The sequence below is a fragment of the Macaca nemestrina genome, chromosome 8, assembly GCF_043159975.1.
Source record: "Macaca nemestrina isolate mMacNem1 chromosome 8, mMacNem.hap1, whole genome shotgun sequence".
Taxonomy (NCBI): Eukaryota; Metazoa; Chordata; class Mammalia; order Primates; family Cercopithecidae; genus Macaca; species Macaca nemestrina.
In genome coordinates, this window is record NC_092132.1 from 10,447,190 (window position 1) to 10,463,576 (window position 16,387).

A 16,387-nucleotide genomic window follows, 5' to 3' on the forward strand; every position below is an offset into this window, starting at 1 on the left:
TCCAATACTCATTAATTAAAATTAAACAAGTACCTTACCAACACAAAGTATCTTATACCACTCGAACACTGAGCTAGGTGTGGGGGTGCAAAATTGCAAAGGACACAATACCTGCCCTGGAAATAACTTCCTGTCTTGTGTAAAAGAAAGTAAGAACCATCCATCAAAGAAAGTGCTGCATTTCATCAGCCGCAGAATGGAATTCTTGGCAGCCCTGCCTTCAAATCTCAGCCACCTGCCTCTCTCTTCATCTCTCGAATTAAGTAAACAGGTCCTTTAGAAGATACAGTCAAGTATTTGTGTCTGTTTGAAACAGTCCCCTTTAGGGAATGTAAGGCATTTAAGTATATTTACAAAAATTCCTTTTGAGGAATGCAGTATATAGATAAGTTCATTCCTATATTTTTCTAAGGAGATGCTACTGTCACGAGGTCTTTTTACATCATCCTCCCTGAACTGTCTCACTCTATTTCCACTCCATTTTCCACCTACTGTAGGAACTGTCATGTGTTAAGACTTCAACCTAGTAAGTATTTACGAATCCCCTCCATGTCCCAAGCTCTTTGCTGAGTGCTTGGGGGATGGAAAGGATAAACAAGGATACCAAAACGAAAAAAACAAAGTTACTGTTTTCAAAGAGCTGACAGTCAAATGAGGGACAACAGGTTAGTACTGATTTCTAACAAAAGCAAGCTGTGATAAATGTTTAATTATGGTTGTAACTCCACTTATTAAGTGTCTGCCGTGTGCCAGGCACCTGACTAAGTACTGTACATACCTGATGACATTCCTTTCTTATGACCCCGCTGTTGGGTAGCTGTCATCTATCTGCATTCCACAGGTAAGAAAACAGACTTGGAGCCACCTACTCATCTACTCAGTCTCAGCTAGTTAGCAGCAGAGCCATGATTGGCTGTTGGGTCTGCTTAATTCCAAACAGGTCCTGAGCGCCCCCAGCTGAGTACAGACTACATCAGGATCCAGGAAAACCAGGTTCATGATGGAGCCTCATTGCACATTTCTCCATAATGGAATACAGACGTGAAGATAAGAAACAAGATTCCTGCCCTTAAGGAGCTCACGTCTAGGAGGGAGACTCAAACCACAATTTTAGGGAGTGTTAATCACTTTTTAAATCAAAGAATTGGTATCATAGAAGGTAACTGGTACTGGGGAAAGCATAAGAACTCATATCTGGGGAAATTTTTGAAGTCAAGATTGGCAGAAATGGATGAAAGAAATAAGGGGAGGGATCTAGAAACTGGGAGGCGGTTGTAGCTAACAATGCTGGCACCTCCCACCTGCAGCCTTCTCCAGAGGATGGCCCTTGGACAAATTGGAGTCATCTCACCTGGAGATCACTTTGGCGCAAAGACAAAAGACACCCCACCCCTCAACCTATAATACATACATGACTGAGTCCTATCAAGGTAAAGTAACTTGTCCAAGGACATGCGATCAAGAGATGGTGCACCAGGAATTCAAACTCCCAAGCCGGGCCAGCACTCCTGGGACACGTTTGTTCCTCGGCCTGCCTTGTCCCTTTAAATCTGATAAAGCCGCACTTGAGAGGGAGTGACATCGTCTAAGCCATGGTAGTATTTCTGGAGCCCATGGGAATACCTGAATCCTGCCCCACCAATTACCTTCCTGAGTAAGGAAGTCCCGAAAGATAGATCTACAAGAAACAGTGGTCATATACGACACAAACACACAAAAAACCTTTTCATTATTAGCTGAGCCAGCAACTGGCACCTGAATTCAATCTTCCCTGGTACAGATGAATTAAAACACACAGATTAGACCAGAGGCTAAGTGTAGCCTCTCCCACCCCAGCCCCTGGCCCCAGCCAAAAAAAAAAATCCAATTTTGACTCTTCTCACTCTCTCCTCCATATTTAAGGAGCAAAAACGTGGGCTGGCACTATGTTAGAAGCAGCTTAATTAATACTGCTCCCCTAAGTGGAAACGATAAAATTTGTGAATGAAGCTGCCTGCCAGCCTTTTCTGTGTGGCACAGCTGTGCTGTCCAATACAGGAGCTATTAGCTACATGAAGTTATTTAGATTTAGGCTTAAATTAATTAGAATTAAATACAATTGAAAATTCAAGTCTTCAGTCACATTAGCTACATTTCAAGTACTCAAAAGCCACACACAACTAGTGGCTTCCATAGCAGACAGTGCAGATGTAGGCAATTTCCATCACTGCAGCAAGAGGACACGAGACAGAGAAAGAGAGTGGGGAGAAGAGTCTCAGACCCTCTGTCTCAGAGGGTCAGGCAAAGCTCAGTTTACCCAACCAGCTCTGGTTGCAAAAGGGAAGTGAGAAGAGGGACATGAGAACAAGTCTCTACCCTTCAACACACAGTGAACCCCCCAGTGGCAGTTGTGAGTGTAGCCTAATCTGTACTTCAGGCTCCAACCAATAAACGCACATTTCCCCTCAAGGAGGAACAGAGGTAGGGCAGGCAGCAAAGGATCCGGTACTGCTTTCAAGGTGTATGTGACACTCTTATTAACCAAAAAATCAAATTCGAGAAAAAAGAATGATCTGCAGCCTGGAATAAGTCCATTTGCCATCTGGAATAAATACAAAATTCCAGAGAAGACTGAATTGAAGACCCCGTTGAGGTCAGGTGCCCAGCTTTGGGTCAGTCACAATGGTGGGGTTTTAAGAACCTGGCATCCAAGCATGTGGCTGTGTGATTGAATCATGGCTACTACTTATGGACGTCCCTCTACAACAGGCAGACAAAAAGGCAGGGGCTGCTACGCTGAGGCTTTATCCCTCACTTCCCTTCTTATGTTTGTAAGTCAGCCCTGGCTGGTTTGTCCCTGGCCTTTGAGATTTTTGAGGACAAACATTCTGTTTCCTTCACTGTGCCCAGCGTGGTACCTGACTCATAGCCCTTCATGCTTCTCAATAAGTGTTTAACTGCATGTCAGGAGATGGCATTTACTGAGCCTCCCTTAGGCCAGGGATAATGCTATGTGCTCCTGATATGGTTTTGATGTGTCCCCACCTGAATCTCATCTTGAATTGTAGCTTCCATAATTCTCATGTGTTGTGTGAGGGACCCGGTGGATGATAATAGAATCATGGGTGTGGTTTACCCCACACTGTTTTTGTGGTAGTAAATACATCTCACAAAATCCGATGTTTTTAAAAGGGGTTTCCACTTTAGCTTGGCTGTCATTCTCTCTTGTCTGCCATCCTGTAAGATGTGCCTTTCACCTTCTGCCACAATTGTGAGGCCTCCCCAGCCACGAGGCACTGAGAGTCCATTAAACCGTTTTTTTTTAATATAAATTACCCAGTCTGGGGTATGTGTTTATCAGCATTGTGAAAATGGACTAACACAGCTCCATACACATTGACTAATTTAATCATTACAGCAACCTTATGGGGTACATTTTATTCACCCTCTTTTCCAGATGAAGAAAGTCTTATCAAGGTAAAATAACTTGCTCAAGGGCACATGACCAGTAAGTGATGAACCTGGAATTCAGACTCGCATCCATATGACTTCTCATGATGCTAAATATTTTAAAATGGATGAATGAATATTACCACAATTGATTGGATTAAATACCAAAAACTACTCACAAAATAATTGTTTAAAATTTTATTCAACTGGGCACAATGACTCACACCTGCAATCCCATAATTTTGGGAGTCTGAGGTGAGACGATTGCTTGAGCCCAGGAGTTCAACACCAGCCTGGTCAACAAGTGAGACCCCATCTCTACAAAAACAATTTTTTGACTAGTCAGGCATGGTGGCACATACCTGTAGTCCCAGCTACTTGTGAGGCTGAGGTGGGAGGATCACTTGAGCCTGGGAAGTGGAGGCTGCAGTGAGCCATGACTGCACTACTACACTCCAACCTGGGTGACAGAGCAAGACCCTGTCTAAAAAAAACAATATACTATCAAAAAGTGGATAAATATGAGGCTACGTTCAGAATAACTTTTGAGTACTGCAATTGATGTCTGTTTCTGTGAAGACAGGGCCATAGTCATACAATATTTAAGGAGCAAAAGTGTGGGCTGGTACTACATTAAATACAGCTTAATTAATAATGATGTTCTAAATGGAAACAATACAAGTATGAATAAAGCTGCCTGCCGGCCTGTTCTATTTGGCACAGCCAGCCTATTCTTAGGCTCTTACCAGTTTTCATTACGTAGTTGACCTCGGAATGTCAATGACTTATGGTATAATTGACATATAATTGGCATCCAGGGTTCCCTTGCAGTTTATATTTCTTTGCTGGAATCAGTAACCTGAGAATAAAAGCTATCTCTAACTTCTTCAATTTCTTTGTTTCCTAACTCAAACCTTAGCTACTACAGTACTCTTTGACATATAGCCTATATTTTAGTCTGCTCACTAGTCCTAAGACAGGCCTTGCACAGTCCTTCTTCTATACCTTTCCTCCTGCTATGAGTCCTCACCTAGGACTCATTTAGCCCTATGCTTTCTTCAAGACTCAATTAAACCCACACAAAGATAAATGTCAATAGGTTCAAATACTCCTCTGCTACCACTGCCCTAGGGAATATTTAATATTTAACATAGAAAGTGCCAAGTGCTGCAAAATGCGAGCTCTAGCTTCATTTTGGAATTTGTATCAGCTTTCACTGTGTAACAAATAAGAAAAAAATCTTGATGTCATATGACAAGACGTTTACACATCTACATGACAGCTGGAGTTCATCTGATCTAGCTGATTTAGATAAATAAGGCATGTTATTCTCATGGCAAAAAAACAAAGGCATAAGAGCAAGCCCAAAAATACTAGCATATTTGAATCTTCTGCTCATATAACCTCTGCGAACATCCTACTGGCCAAAACTAATCACCAGGCCAAGGCCAAAGTTAGGGAGTACAGAAAGTACTTTCTTGCCACAGGGTAGGGGGAAAATAATGAATATTTACTGAACAATAATCTAATCTTTACAGACACTACCATATATTTATTTTAAATGTCCCTTCTTTTGCCACAGCAGGCTAGAGAATGCAACCTAAATGAGAGGAGAAAATCACCCAAAGCACTTAGATCTCAGAGAAATAGAGCAGAGCTGCTGCACACACAGCCTCTCACTGGGTAATGAGTAAAGTAGATGAAGCACTTGGAGAGCAAGTTGAAAGGCAGCAAAGGCTTCTCAGCAATAATGTGTTATTGTCAGGGACTTAGAGGGAATGCCAAGCTGGTGGTGCCATACACAGATGATGGGAGCATAAATTGATGAAAATATTTTATAGCGGAAGTTGACAATATGTATCACAATTTGTAAATGCACTTGTCCTTTGATCCAGCAATCCCACTGCTAAGAATATGCTTTATGGATAAAATCAAGTAAGTATACACAGATTATACTCATTTGTTTGCTGTAGCAAAATAATTTGAAAATAAAAATAAGTAAAGGCAGAAAAGAAAAATCAAGTATCCATCTCTAAAGCTCTGGTTAAATGAATGATGGTATATCCATGCAACATATTATAAAGTCATTAAAAATAAGTCTATACATACTAATTTGTTCATTCAAAAAAATATTTACTGTCTGCTCACAATGTACCAAGTCCTGTTCTTGGCACTGACAATGTAACAGAAAATGAGATATTCAGGATCTTTCTTCTCCAGGAAAGAGAGTAGTGAGAGATGATTAACAAGTCAATACATAAATGTCATCATCTCAGGAAGTGATAGAGCAAAAATATAACAGGATGGTATGCAAAAGGGAGCCTAGCAGAGAGATCACCTTGAATGGGGGTCTGTGGAAGACTTCTATGAGGAAGAGATGTTTGTACTGACTCCTGCATATCAAGAAAGGAAGGCCAATTCCTCCTCGAAGTGCATGAAGACATAGGGGAAGAACATTCTAGAAAGAGGAAACAGCAAAGTCCCTGAGGTGAAAATGAGCTTGTTTTATTCAAGGGAAGGACAAAAAGTTAGTGTGGTTGGAGCAGAGTGAGTGGGAAAAACAGTGGTACAAGATGAGGTAGGAGAAGAACTACGAGATCCATGTCTCTGTTCCACCGCCTACATTTTTGTCTTCGGTTTCTTCATCTGTAAAATGGAGTTACTAATCATTGACGGCTTTTATCTCTGGGATCTCCATTAGAAGGTCTGTGCAATAGGCAGGGCAGGCATTATCATTCCCACTTTACAGATGAGGAAACCGAGATTCCAGTTTTGTAACTTTGCCCCCAGTCACATCTTTTGTAGTCAGCAGAATCAAGACTCAAATCCAGATTCCTGATGGCTATCACAGCACTCCTTTTGCTGCAGCACAATCTCTCCCACCTTGTTTGTGTATTTCGACACACAAAAGCCTTAAATTCGGCTGTGAATCTTTACCATCTCCAATTCTTTTTTTCTTTTTTTCTTTGAGATGGTATCTCACTCTGTTGCCCAGGCCAGAGTGCAATGGCCCAATCACAGCTCCCTGCAGCCTCAACCTCCTGGGCTCAAGCGATCCTCCCACCTCAGCCCCAAGTAGCTGGGACTACAGGCACATGCCACCATGCCTGGCTAATTGTATGTGTGTGTGTGTGTGTCTGTGTTTGTAGAGATGAGGTTTCACTATGTTACCCAGGCTGGTCTCTAACTCCTGAACTCAAGTGATCCATCTGCCTCAGCCTCCCAAAGGGGTGGGGTTACAGGCATGAGCCACCATGCCTGGCCTCCAATTCTTAGTAAGAAGGATTTAACCCCAGTGTTGTGGATAAACTGAGTTTTTCCATCTGCAGCTTAGAGTCACTCATGGGTTTTATTTCCAATATAATTTGTTGCTTACATATTTCTCTCTCCCACCAAAATACGAAAAGGTGACATGCTGGAACTGTCCATGCTGTAGGATGCATATGGACAGAGAAGACACAGGGTTGAATGTGCACAGAAGAACACCAACAGTGCCTGCACTATGCATCCAAGATCAAACAGCTTCTAAATTGTGGGACTAGGATTTGAACTGCTATCCATCCAAGTCAAAAGCGTGGCTTTTTTCAATCCTTGGGATAAAGGACCATGTGAAGTACCTGATGCATGGAACTAGCTTGATTAACTTTAGCTACAGTTGTGGTATTGCACACTGTGTTCACAGAAGGGTCTCTCCCTGGTCAGCAGTCATCCACTATGATGGCAACGAATCCAACTAAAGGATCCACGGGATTATAAAAGGTCAGATTGTGTGGATTTCAGATGATTCTCATGCCATCAATCCTTCCGCCATAATTTGCACAAAAGCCTGGTAGTCTCGCTCCATTTCTCAGAGCAGAATCTGCTGGGGACCGAGAGATTAATCAGACTTCATTAATTCTACAAAATAAACCATGACATGTTTACCCGTGCACTTAGAGGCATTATCATAAATCACCAAAATTAAATCTCACCTGTCTAAGTAGAGGAGCAGCCTGCATTCAGGCCCTGTGAACAGAAGGTCACAGCATCAATAGCTTCTTGATGGCTTCATTTCTTTCTAGGGCCTTCCCGTGACCAGCAGGACCAGCTGCACTGTGCTCCAGTTTGGTCATTAGCAGAATCATGAACATTATTAGCCCAGTGGTTTTGAAAAGACTCTAGTGTGTGTGTTTATTTTTGCATACAGACTAAGCTACATTCAGAGGAGATTAGAATTTTGAGAGGCAATGATTTGTTTTTTCATGCCATAGCTTCTTAAGTTAAAGTCTGCATATGCCTTAGAGATCTCTAGAACAAACCTGAGGCCCAGAAGGGGCTAGTAATTTGTCCAAGGTCACACAAGTCATTCATGGCAGGTCTGGGACTAGAACTAGGGACTTCTGATTCTCAGTCTGGGGCTCTTTCCATTCCAATGCATCACATAGGGACTTGAGGTAGATAAGAACATATTGAGAAATATTTACTCCCTCCTGGAGGACTGTACTGCCTAGCTTTTGTCTTGGCCATGTGACTTCCTTCAGTCAAGGGAATGGAAGCAGACCGCACTACAAGCAGCAGTGAGATGTGCTTCTCTGCATTTGGCATGAGAAGGCTCTACCCTGGTAGGCCCACAAGTCTGAGAAAGATGGAGAACCATGGAGCAGACCCAGACCCAGCTGTGGCTTGGAGGAGTCCAGTCCAGCCCAGCCTAGAGCAGCTGGTCTCCAGTTGACTTATAGACATGGTAGTAAAATAAGTGTCTAGGTCTCAGAGTTTTGTGGTTGCATAGCATGCAACAGTAGTTGGTTGACTCAAGGCTCATCCTGCACACAAATGTATGATTCCTGTGATGTAGAATGACACATTAGAAGCCTGGACTTTGGCAGGGTTGAGTTTAGATCTTGTTTGGGGCATTTAGTTACTGAGAGATCTCAAGAAAGTCACTGAAGCTCTCTGAGACTCAATTTCCTGAACACAGAAATGAAAGAAATAATACTTACCTGTGGAGGGGTGATCAGAATTTGAAATTCAGAGTTTTATTGGAACTTCCTAGCCCATTGCAGGTTTTAGATTGCAAACCTCTGGCTGGAGAGTTGGGAAAGGTTTGTTGTAACATTAAAAACTAGTAATGTCAGAAACACATTCTCTTCTGCCTTGGTCATAAAACTTTGATTTTTAGCTGGGCATATGACACCCCAAATAAAAACTATACTTTCCAGATTTATTTGCAGCTAGTGTGATTTGTGAGGAAGTTTTGGCTAAGAAGAGGTAAGCAGAGTGTCACATACAACTTCTGAGATATGTCCTTACAAAGAGAGAAGACATCCTTTCCCCCTTCCTCTTTCTTACTGGTTTGAATGTGGACATGATGGCTGTAGCTCAAGCAAACACTCTGAAACATGAGTAGGAAACCAAATGCCATTTAAGGCAGGAAGGAGAGGGAAAAAACCTAGGTTTTGAAACCTTGGTACTAGGCTGGACTACCTGCCTACAGACGTCAACATAAGAGGAAAGAAACTTATTATACTAACTTGACTGAGCCCCTATTATTTGTGGCAGCCCTATTCCGCGTCACTTGGGAGCTTATTGGAAATGCCAAGTCCCCACTCCAGACCCACCGAATCAGAATCTCAGGTGAGGAGCCCACAAATCTGCTTTAACAAGCTCTCCAGGTGATTCTTATGGCCACTGAAGTTTAAGGAGCATTGATTTAGAGTTTTCCAGCACATACACCTACCTGATAACTGATAGAGCCATCCTAAATTGCAGGTTTTGTCAAGAACTTGGTGAAGGTTTAAAAGGCAGATGAAATAAAGCCAGGAAGGATGGCAAAGCCAATAACTGACAGTGTCAAGATGGAAAATGATTCTGACAGGGTGGAACACTGGACCAAAGCCAAGCAGATGAAATTGAATGGGGATATACATATAAAGCAAATAAAGAGGTTCTTTTTTATTGAAAGAAATATAAAATGTTCCATTCTTTGACTTCTTAAATTAAAAAGGGAAAATGTAAACTTACATATTTTAAAATACAACAAATAAAGTTATCAATCAATCCCAATTATGGCTAAAGGAATGAGAGGAGAGAAGATGAGGAGAGGAAAAGTGAGAAAAACCCAAAGTAATAAAAAGACACAGAGTCAATGATAGAAAGGAAGAGGACTGGGAATCCACTTTTGAATCAATCTGTGGATCCTGAGATGATCTTCACACCTAGGGGGAACCATAATTACAAGTCAGATTTTATTGAGACTTACCATGGGTCAGGCACTACATCGTGTGTGTTACGCACGTTTCTCCTGTGAGGAACACTACTATTATCATTGTTTCTCAGATGCAGAAATTGAAGCCGCCAGAGGTTGAGTATGTTCCCCAAGGCCACACAGCTGGCACAAGTGGAAGCAGGATATGAACCCAGGTGGCTAGATTTCAGGGCTGTGACCCGCAGCTGCCCTGGTATTTTCTATAGTCTGGTGCTGCTTCATGAAGCATGCTTCACGCTTAATATTGATCAGTTTCACAGAAACTGGTTTTCATAAGAATAAGGAAATCCATTGCCTCACATAACCTTAAGTCCAGAGGTAGGAGGGATCCAGGTGCAGTATAATTATCAGCTCAAAGATGTTATCATAGACACGAGTTCTTTCCATTCCTGTGCTTTGCTGTCCTCAGCACCTGGCTTCATCCTAAGGGTGGGTCCCCTCATAGTGCTAAGACAGCAGCTAAAAAATTCGTGGTCTTAAAGCTTTGTGCTCCATGTTCATGTCAGCATGGGTGAGAAATCTTTACCTGAAGCATGTAAAATACTGAAGTATATATCCTTTAATTTAGTCTTGTTGTATAGATTTAGACAAATGACCATGCTTAAACAATAGGAGACATTAAGAAGAATGCTACCAGCTGATTGGGTTAGATTACTCAGGACTTAATGCTGCAGTCAGGGATGGGGTCACCAACTGGGGTTCTCTGGTACCCAGAACAGATGGGCTCTATCACTAGTTATAGTGATTCTCTCTCTTTTTTTTCTCCAAAACAAATCAAGTTTCCTCACTTGTTTGAATCCTACAAAATTATCAAACAGTGAGAAAAACCATAAAATATTCATTAGAAAGCACTTTGGATATAAAACAATAAACCCCTCTTTACAAGTCTTCAACAGCCTTACTACACCTTCAGAAGCATCATAAGGAAAGATACTTTGGGGCAGTAAACCTTGTGCTTCACTTTAACAAATAAAATTCTAACCTGTAAAAGGGGCCAGCCTGTAGTGGTGGCAGATGCTGGAGGAGGGAGGCAGCCAGCATTTACTGAAAGTCTATGTGCCAGGAATAATGCTACATTCTTGATTATCTTAATTATTACAAGGAGGATTTTTTGGGTGTCGCTTCACCAGCTGGTGACCTCCGCAGCCAGCAATGCCCCTGCCCAGGGCCATGCTTGGCTCTGGGCTTGCTGCAGGAGGTACTCCACCACTTGGTCCAGCAGCTGTGTTTGGCTTGCACTCCAGCCTATGGGTGGGCCGGGCATGTCTTGGTCTGCTCCCACTTTAGGTGCCAGCATGTGGAAGAGGGGAACATGGTGGCAACTGAAAAACTCTGGGATGCCAGCGACCCCAAAGCCCCTAAGAGGGTATTACAGCATGTTAACAGTTCTTTCAGTCCTGCCCCAACAAACTGGTGCATGTGGCACCCAGCAGCTCCCTCTCCCATTGCTTGGTGAGCAGGAGGGGAGTGCTACAGGGTTACAGCTCTGTTCACACTCACTGTTTGGCGGGTTCTGAGTTCTTGTCCCACATCCAGGAAGTTGAAGGTTATGCTAACACCTGGTGGGTGAGCAAGGTGAAGAGTTCTATTGAGTGATGAAACAGCTCTCAGTGGAGAAGGGGACCTGAGTTGGCCTCCCCCTACCCAAAGTTGGGGAGTCTCCCCCACCTGAAGGCGGGTGGTCCTCCAACTATGGTTGAGTCTGGAACTTTTATGGGCTCAGAATGGGGGAGTGCATGCTGATTGGTTTGTGAGTGTGCAAAAAAAATGGCTAAAAAAGGCACAGCTCAAGGGAAGGGTAGGTGTATGTAAAATAGGTGAAGGGTGGGGATCGATCAGAGGAAAGCACACCAAATAGGAAGAGAGGTTCTCAATCCAGTTCGTGGATTTATCTGAGACTTGTAGCTTGGCTTTTAGGCTTTAAACTCTCTTTGGTTTGAAGGTCCGGTTTCACCAGGGACCTGTCCCTATTTTCCTAGGCATTTGACTGCCTTCTGCCACTATCACTATTATCCCCATTTTACAAGATGAGGGAACAAAGCCTCAGAATTGCTTGCAGTTTTCTCAGTGTAATTCAGATGGTTAAATGGCAGAGCTGGACTTCAAACTCAAGTCTATCTATCTCTACGACCCAAGTTCTATCCACCACATCATATTGGTTCCATCCCGGATCCTTTCTATTTGCTGAAATTATAAGTATTGAACTTTTAAACTGTGAAATCTTGGCTACTTCTTACTTGCTGTCTGACCTATGTTACTTACAATAACTACTCTCAGATTATAATAGATTTTATTTTTTAAATTCTATTTATTGAACCCTTACTATGCACCAAGAAATGCTTTATGTATATAATCTCAATTTATCCTGCCAATAACCTCGTGATGCAGTTTATTACAGAGAATGTTTTTAGTTACAGGTGATTAAATCAGAAATCAAACTAGTTAAAGTCAGAACCAAGAGAGGAAAGGGGAATTTATTTCTCAGAAAACTGGGAAAATGGGAAAACCAGGGATGCACTAACTTCAAGCATGGCTGGATTTGGACTTCCAGTGGAATAATCAGGGACATCTCCCTCTGATCTCTCTGCTCTGCTTGTCTTAATTTGGCTCCATTTACATTGGGTCTGGGGACCCCTAGACATCTATCAGGACTGTGTCCTTCTTGGTGTTCCTTGACTTCGTTCTCCGTATAAGGTCTCACTATGTAGCAGACAAGATGGCTGCCAGAAATCCCAGCATCTCCTCTGCATAGCTGAGCATCCCCAGAACAAAAGCCTAAGCCAGTTTTCAGTATTCTTTGAAGTTTGAAAATGCTGAAATCCTAGGGTGTCGTCGTCGTTGTTGTAATATAGTCTACTGATTTTAAAAATAATTTATGTCCTTACATCAACTACTCAATTTACATTAAAATGTGCAGATTACAAATTTGGACAGGTCAGTGTGTCATCATAGGCAACCACATTGTACAATATCAAGCTTCCATGGCTTACTCTAGTTCAAAGACTCTCCAAAGAAGGACAATATGGCTGTGACAGCATTGAAATTGAGATGTGTCTCTTTACATCAGCATTTTCAAATATCCATGATGAAAAACCTCTGAGAAATGTTTTCTAAAAACAAAACCTAGAGCTTGAAATTTTTAAAAAAATTGATACCTGCCCCTTCTATTTAAAAAAAAAAAAAAAAAGTTGTTCAGAAAAAGACCCCCAAAGTTTTCTTTTTTTTTTTTTTTTTTTTTTTTTTGAGACGGAGTCTCGCTCTGTCGCCCAGGCTGGAGTGCAATGGCCGGATCTCAGCTCACTGCAAGCTCCGCCTCCCGGGTTTACGCCATTCTCCTGCCTCAGCCTCCCGAGTAGCTGGGACTACAGGCGCCCGCCACCTCGCCCGGCTAGTTTTTTGTATTTTTTTAAGTAGAGACGAGGTTTCACCGGGTTAGCCAGGATGGTCTCGATCTCCTGACCTCGTGATCCACCCGTCTCGGCCTCCCAAAGTGCTGGGATTACAGGCTTGAGCCACCGCGCCCGGCCTTTTTTTTTTTTTTTTTTTTTTTTTTTTTTTTTTGAGACGGAGTCTTGCTGTGCCCCAGGCTGGAGTGCAGTGGCGCGCGATCTCGACTCACTGCAAGCTCCGCCCCGCCGGTTTCACGCCATTCTCCTGCCTCAGCCTCCCAAGTAGCTGGGACTACAGGCGCCCGCCACCTCATCCGGCTAATTTTCTTGTATTTTTAGTAGAGACGGGGTTTCACCGGGTTAGCCAGGATGGTCTCGATCTCCTGACCTCGTGATCCGCCCATCTCGGCCTCCCAAAGTGCTGGGATTACAGGCTTGAGCCACCGCGCCCGGCCCAAAGTTTTCAAACAGGAAACGAAACTGTTTTAAAATTGAAAATGTCAGAGTTAACTATCTGTAGTCAGCTTATGCCTCTCATTGCCCCAGTCCCTCAATGCTTACCGCAAGGAGTAGCTGTCTTAGGTATGTGAATTTTTTTCCCAATAAGTATACTCATGATTCACAGTTGTCTGAAACCCACCCTGGTTTGTAGAATTCACCTGAAATATTTTTTAACCGGAATATCTGCCACCCCATTTTTCTAGTTTTTTTTTTCTTCATATTCCCAAATCTCTAAAGATTCTAGAGAACATTTGCTGAATAGGTTGCATTTACCAGGTGCTGTCCCAGGTCCTGGGAATACAGACGCCTTCATCTGTTTTGTGTTGCTACCCAAGCAATTCAATTCTGTCGAATACCTAAGACTGGGTAATTTTTTTTTTATTTATTTATTTTTTTGAGACGGAGTCTCACGCTGTTGCCCAGGCTGGAGTGCAGTGGCGCGATCTCGGCTCACTGCAAGCTCCGCCTCCCGGGTTCACGCCATTCTCCTGCCTCAGCCTCCTGAGTAGCTAGGACTACAGGCGCCCGCCACCGCGCCCGGCTAATTTTTTGTATTTTTAGTAGAGACGGGGTTTCACTGTGGTCTCGATCTCCTGACCTTGTGATCCGCCCGCCTCGGCCTCCCAAAGTGCTGGGATTACAGGCTTGAGCCACCGCGCCCGGCCTAGACTGGGTAATTTATAAGGAATAAAAAGAGGTTTATGGAGCTTACAGTTATGCAGCCTGGGAAGTACAAGATCCAGCAGCCCATCTGGTGAGGACCTGGTGCTGCTTTGACTCCCAGTGGAAAGCAGAAGGAAGGGTGAGCAGGAGCGTACAAAGACACCAAACATGAGAGGCAGCCTCACTTTATAACAACCGGCTTTCACGAGAACTAATTCATTCCCAAGAGACCTAATCCAGTCTCTCCAGAGAAGGATGCTAATCATCTTAATAACCTAATTAAAGTTTGGATAATGGCCCCACCTCCCAACACCCATTACATTGGCAGTTAAATTCCAACATGTGTTTTGCATGGAAACTCAAGCAAAGGAAAAAAAATAAATAAATAACACATCCAACCTATAGCAACAGATGAGGACAAAATACAGTCATGTCCTGCAGTGGAGGGGAAGACAGGCAGCCTAGTGAGTAGCTCTCACTACCTGTATCATAGAACCTGCAGGATACTGTGGGAGCAAAGAGGAGGGCAGTTCCCAGATCGCTCCCCCAACGCTAGGGCTCATTCTAGTTTTCATCAGTGGTAAATGCACCATCCTGGAGCTGCTAGCACTCACAGGACACCACCTCAAGCTGGAGATGTTGTACCTCTGTGTGACAGGATATTAGGTATCAAGTGGATCTTGTTGTTTCCTCTTTGGGCCCACAGCGGAGAACCCAGGTCCTTAGTACCCCATACTCTGAGTTCAGAGAACAGGCAGAGAAAGGCCTGGTTGCTTCCCTTCCTGCCTTTGCCCCCTGCCCTCCCACTCTCACAAGCCTGGCTGAAAAGAGTCATTTCAGCAAAACCAGCACTCCCACCCTCAAAGACAAAATAAGAGGAGTGTAGGGAGGGAGTAAATCGTTACTCCTAGTCGGAGCTGTGTGAATGGGTGGCGGGCACTACCCAGTGGATTTCTTCTCCAAAATCAAGGATAGAATTTGCAAGGTTTGGGGATGCTTTGTCATCCCTCCTGCACTCCTCCACACACTTTCTTCACTGACCTGGAGACTGGTCATCAGTGGTCATCTTTTGGGGATTGGAGAATGAGGTAAGGAGATGGCGCAGCGAGATGGTGAGGACGACGATGACCAGGTCAGGACTGCCGCCAAGTTGCAATTCTCAAGACCTACAGGAAGGGGATCCCCAGGGAATTTTTGAGCCCTGGAGTTGAAGAGCTTGGGAAAGCAAGTATTTTTGGAGCAATGGCATCCCTAGGAACCCATACAGCAGAAGGGGAAGGAGGTCCATACAAGGCCCACAGAGGAATACACATGGTGCCTCCTGCTGGGGGGCCCCAGCCAGAGTCTGCTCCTGGTGAGGGAGGCACCCCAGAGTCTGCTCCTGGTGAGGGTGGCACCCCAGCCCTCATGAAGCTCAGTGGACAGGAACAGCAGTCATGGGCACCCAAGGGGAGGACAGCAACTATACCATGGACATCCACGTGAGGGAGCATCTGTCTTGCTTTCTTTCCTCCTCTGGGGGAGTAGAGACAAGTACAGACTGGGCCCCCTCTGCCACTTGAACTTCCCATGCCACAAGTTCCACCTGTCCTGACAGGAATGGAGAGGGTCAAAATATTAAAATTGACTGAGGAACTAAAGGCAACTGTTCCCTTGACCAAAAACCACAGGAAATTTATGGAATTGAAACCAAGGTTGCTATGGAGAACAAGAGTAGTAGCAATTATTGGAAAAACAAAACCATTTTATGTTTATACCCCCAATTAGTTAATACTCCTCACTAAACCAGGGAAAGTGTTTTATTGCCTTTGCTAAATTTAAAATCGGCTCTTAGAAGAGTTACTGATGAAAAGAACTTAGAACCGTACCTGGAACATAAGACCTCAAAAAACTATGAGTTAATATAGGAAGTAGTAGCAGTAGTGATAGTAGTACGGTATTTTCATCATATAACCAGTGTCTTAGTCAGTTCAGACTACCATAATAAAATACCATTAACTGGGCACCTAGTGAACAGTAATTTGTCACTAGTTTGGAGACTGGGAAGTCTGAGATCAAGGTGCCGGCAGATTCCATGTCTGGTGAGGACCTGTTTCCTGATTCTTACGTGGCTTCTTCTCACCATGTCCTGACATGGTGAAACAGACAAGCTAGCTCTCTT

General features: G+C 43.5%; 1 long non-coding RNA gene across 1 annotated transcript in view; it reads right to left on the bottom strand.

Annotated features, from left to right (window-relative positions):
- Positions 1 to 9,105, bottom strand: part of LOC105467298 (uncharacterized) — a 32,207-nt gene extending 23,102 nt beyond the window's left edge. The window contains exon 1 of the long non-coding RNA XR_978747.2: positions 7,401 to 9,105. This is a non-coding gene — a long non-coding RNA (uncharacterized lncRNA). The remainder of the gene's footprint in view (positions 1 to 7,400) is intronic.
- Between the last annotated feature and the right edge of the window lie 7,282 nt (positions 9,106 to 16,387).